Source organism: Sinocyclocheilus rhinocerous, unplaced genomic scaffold, assembly GCF_001515625.1.
Source record: "Sinocyclocheilus rhinocerous isolate Xijiao unplaced genomic scaffold, SAMN03320098_v1.1 scaffold2559, whole genome shotgun sequence".
Taxonomy (NCBI): Eukaryota; Metazoa; Chordata; class Actinopteri; order Cypriniformes; family Cyprinidae; genus Sinocyclocheilus; species Sinocyclocheilus rhinocerous.
In genome coordinates, this window is record NW_015658761.1 from 223,102 (window position 1) to 228,644 (window position 5,543).

Genomic DNA, 5,543 nt, shown 5'->3' on the forward strand with positions numbered 1-5,543 from the left:
AACTTTCAATGCGTTTTAAAAATCTACAAATGATTTTTACAGAAATTATACATTATTTACAAGCTTATTTGTTAATGTACTTTTGAATGCTTACAAATGTCATTAAACTTCACATTTCACATATTAGCTAATGCTCATTTTTACATTTACAAATGTTGTGAAAATATAGCTTATAGGCACTTCACAAACTATTCATGTTAATATATTCATGAGTTCATAATCACAGTCTGTAAATGTCAGGATTATGGACCTGTTTTTTTGTGTTTTCCCTCCCTATGTGCTCCGTGACCCAGTTTCTCCCGTGCTTGACTGTGTTCATGTCATCCAGGTGTGTCTTGTAATTACCCTCGTTACCCCATGTATTTAAGTCCCAGTCTGTGCGTTCTGTCTTTGTCGGGTCTACTTGGTGATGTACGTGTGTCTTGCCTGCCTGTGTATCCCTTTGGATGTTTATTAAAGACTGTTATTTGAGATTATCAAATAACAGACACTGAAGGTCTCTGCGTTCCTTGCTCCTCACAGTACGCTACCATTACCGTGAAGTAGGGCTGCACGATTAATCGAATGCGTTTGTCATGCGCATTTTGTTAGTAAAGCCGGTTCTGTAATCAGCAGGAAATCATCATCACGTGCTTTCAGATGGAGCAGAATTTACTACACATAGCCGTAGTTCACTGACAAGTTACGCAAAAAAAACGCAGACTTTTATTGCGCGATTCTGAAATCGAAGAAATCGTTCGCGATAATGACAGCTGTTTGCATAGCTTCTCAGTGAACTACGGCTCTGTGAAGTAAATGCTGCTCCATCTGAAAGCATGTGAAAATACCACATTTAATAACATATTTTTACTCCAAACTCACTTCATAACGTCAGTCGAGTGTTTGAAATAAATCCTTCTGTGAGATGATGTGGCTTCTTACACAGAATAAGGCACGAAACATATTTCATAATATTTAAGCAGTGATAAAGGCATTGCATTATAAATATACTTTATTTTAATGAAAATTATAACAATAATAACTCAGATAAACCATATATTGTCATAATCGTGTGTTTATTAGTCACGTTGAATCAATGAAAGCAGTTGAATCTTCTGATTATTCAGCTGCAGCGATAGGCATTTCCTGGGTTTCTTCTGCGAGGCGTATTTGGAGTTTCAGCGCGAGAGCGCCCTCTGGCCTTTGGATGGAGATTTACTGCTGATCACAGAACCATGCTTCACTGAAAGATACGCATGACAATCGCAGCTTCTGTCGAATCGCGATCTCGATTCCATTTCGATTTATCGTGCAGCCCTACCGTAAAGGTCATATATTTGGTGTTTGTTTGTTGTGATGACTTCTACTATTTGCACATCTTAAATTATTTATTAATAATTTGTTAATGTTTTTGTAGTACCCAATCTAAAGTGGAAACTATTCATCAATTGTAAATGTTTACTTGGTGATGTACGTGTGTCTTGCCTGCCTGTGTATCCCTTTGGATGTTTATTAAAGACTGTTATTTGAGATTATCAAATAACAGACACTGAAGGTCTCTGCGTTCCTTGCTCCTCACAGTACGCTACCATTACCGTGAAGTAGGGCTGCACGATTAATCGAATGCGTTTGTCATGCGCATTTTGTTAGTAAAGCCGGTTCTGTAATCAGTAACATTTACTAATCATTAGTACCTTTATGAGCAGTTATTTTGATGGCAAAAATTGTCCCAAATGACCAGAATTCACCCTATTTTCACATCTTTACAAATCATTTATTAATCATTTGTGAATGTTTTTGCAGTACCCAATCTAAAGTGGAGACTATTCATCCTTTGTAGATTTTCAAGATGTGCATGATCATATGAATTAGAAGTTTAATGACATTTGTAAGCATTTTAATTTACATGAAATGTTAATTATTAGGTAATGTGTAATACATCTATTAGTAAACATTAACAAGCACATTATTTCACATTTCTAGATATGTGAATATATATGAACTAATGATCCGTTAAGCATTACATAATGTTTGTTAATGATTTATTAATAAAAGTTATTATAAAGTGTTACCATACATATACATTTTAAATAAACATAAGCCCACAAGTTATCAGATGCACTGACAAATTATCAATACTTTTCACATTCACTATCTGAACAGTACATTTTCTGCCCAACATTTGATGAAACATTTTTTGCTCAACATTTGATGAAACTTTTTTTGCTCAACATTTGATGAAACTTTTTTTGCTCAACATTTGATGAAACTTTTTTTGCTCAACATTTGATGAAACTTTTTTTGCTCAACATTTGATGAAGCATGCATAATTATTGTGTTTATGGTTGATAGCTGTATTTTTTTAAATTACAGTGTATTCCAAACAAGACATTGAAAAAGTAAACCTGCTTTCTTTATTATGAATGATTGATAGAGTCTGAATGGAGTGAACCGGAATCCTCAACAATGATTCAAGCTGCATTTAAAGCAGAATTATTTAACAGAGTTCAAAAGTTCAAATGTTTAGAAATAACAGCAATGAGTTTCGCCATATATTGGCAAATCGCTTTAAATTCTTCTGTAATCGCTGTAATTCATCTGACGGTTAGAAATCAGGATTGCATCAGCGACCACAACGGCTTAAATTCTTCATTCATCAGGAAAATAAATGTATTGCAGTACAATGTATTTACATTTAAAGCTCATGTAAAAACATTTCCCAGACTCTCGCCAGGATTTCAAAGCTCTGGGGTGTGTTTGTCCCAAAAGCACAGTGAGCTAACTATGGTTGTTAGTTCCACTGAACTCTACTGATAAAGACGGAACTTGTGACCATAGTTGTTTTTGGGAAACGCATCCTTGGTCTGCTTGTAATAGTTTTTCCACTGAACCTATTGTGGCATTTATGGAACAAGTTTGAGGTGTTGAAACTTCTCGTTTTGCTCTCTTTCACATCTTCTGACAGAGCACGAAGAGGATGATGAAGTTCAAAAAGAGCCAAAACTGGATGTACCAAGACGATACTTAAACATGGTGGGAACAGGTAGTGAAAGAAACAGGTAAACAGATGCATGCAACACTTCATGTAAATGTGTTTGTCTAAATAATGCCTCTGATTTGTACCTGTGTGGATTCAGATGTAACAAAACTCTTGTTTGGGGCTGTAGGTCGACGGGAGGTCAGCGATGACGTGGCAACGGTCAGACAGAAATTGGCATCACCTGATGCCAATTTCAGAGGCAACATGTTCACCTTTTACAACATGATCTCCCTCAGTGTCTTCTTTTTTACCTGTAAGTTTTTACTTTTGATTAAATTGAATTCTTATTTTAGATTTAAAATAAATTACTAAGAAAACACATGCAGGTAATATGAAGTTCAAGACACAACCTGTATTATGTGACACATAGGATTGTAAAAATTGCAAATGACATATAACTCATTCAGTGAGGTATATTAGCAATACAAAATCCCAAAGTTAAAATGTTTAATATGTCAATTCAACTAACTGCTTAATGAATGTCATAATTAGTGTGAATTTGTGATAGTGTGCACGTATGGTTTTATAAAATGCCACACTCACTTTTCCAAAAACTAGGATGACAAAGAAAGAGAGAGAGAGAGAGATTTGATTTTTTTATTATTAGAAAGTAACTTTAACAAGTCAATTCCACTGAATTATATCTACAAACAACCTAAGCATGAAAACGTGTCAAAAAATCTCCCTCAACTACAAATAAATTATAACCAGAGGCGGACAGTAACTAAGTACATTTACTTAAGTATTGTACTTAAGTACACTTTTTGGGTATCTGTACTTTACTTGAGTATTATTTTTTCTGGGAACTTATGACTTTAACTTCACTACATTTGAAAGACAAATATTGCTTCTGTACTTTTACTTAAGTAAAAATCTGTCTTTACAACTTTTACTTGTAATGGAGTAATATTTGACCAGTGGTATCTGTACTTTCACTCAAGTAATGGAGTTGAGTACTTTGTCCGCCTCTGATTATAACTCCACAGTAATAAAAAAAAAAAAATCTATATCATTCATTAATTTATGGTGCTTATATTCAAAAACAATTATAATTGTATAAAAAACTTAACGCTCTAACACTAGTGTTCTCTATTCTTATTCATTTCTATTCACTTGTTTTCTTTTAATTATTATTAAAAAAATATAACTTGCCCCTCTAACACTAGCTCTATCTATTCTATTTATTTTCTATCTACTTTTTTATACTTTTTATTTATTATTTTAAAAAACAACAACCTTGCTATGCGTACTGTGTTAGACTAAGAGGGACTTATCACAGCACTTACATATTGTTGCTCTTTTGTTTTGCTTTTGGTTTGATTGGTTCTATTGTCCTAAATGTAAATGTAAATTTATTTCTAGCTTTAAAAAAAAAAAGCCTTAAAAAAATAAGTACTGCATCTTGACACCTGTCTGTTGAGATGAGGAAAATGTTTTCCTAATTGGGCATGTTGTTAAAAAGTGCAGTTCTGTTCCCTTTCGATACTACACTCGTACTGCATCGCTAGACGCTATGAGAAAAAGTCCTTTTTTATCTGATACTGAAGCCTTTTTAATAACGCAGTGTAACTGCACTGCCATTGGTTTGTGCAGTGAAATATAAGCCACGAAGCCCGCCAGAGCCCACCAATATGGGCGAGGCCATCTGGCTATATAAGTGGGCATTCTGGCATAGGATCCTCAGATTTTTTCTCCTTCAGCAACGACCACGATCTTTGCTCTACGAGACTCAAAGCCTTCGCTGTTGACAAGCCTCGCAACGGATCAAGACCTCTCTGCTTGGCTGATTCACCGCTACCGCAAGCCGCCTTCAGTGTCTGCAGCAGCCACGGCCTCAGCAATCCCCTGCCACCATCCGGTGAGATTTAAAAGAGCAAATTTTTATCTGCGTTGAGGCAAATGCTGTGCTCTTTACTGTGACTTGTGCAAGGCTCCCTTGCACGCCGCTGACGGTCACGGTGAGTGTGTTTCATGCTTGAGGAAATCCCACGCTGAAGCCGCACTCACAGAGACGGAGTGTTCCCACTGCGGGAACATGAGTCTGGTCTCTCTGCGCTCGCGAATAGCTTTCTTTTCAGAAAGCAATGCTGCCCCTCGTGCCCTCCCGTTTTCTTCCTCCCAGGAACCTGTAAGGAAAAAACAGTGGGGCACAGAGAGACTTCTCCCATCCTCTTCTCCCACCCAGACCAGCGTCCCTCTGCTGCCATGAGTGACTTGGTTTCGTTCAGTGGAAGCGAGGACGATCCCCTTGATGACAGCATATCATTGGTGGTCTCAGGCACTGAGGAGCTGTCGGGCTCGATGAACGACCCTGACACCTTACCGTCTGCAAAGTCCAGCGAAGCCAAGGCAGGTATAGATGCCGAGCTTCTCCGCTTCCTGTCTAAGGCTGTTGAGGAGCTGGGTTTAGAGTGGTCTCCACCGGAGGAGCCCACCCAAAGCCGGCTGGACGAATGGTTCCTGCCGGGACGCCACCAGGCCCCTCATCAGCGAGCCTCTCCATTCTTTCCGGAATTTCATGATG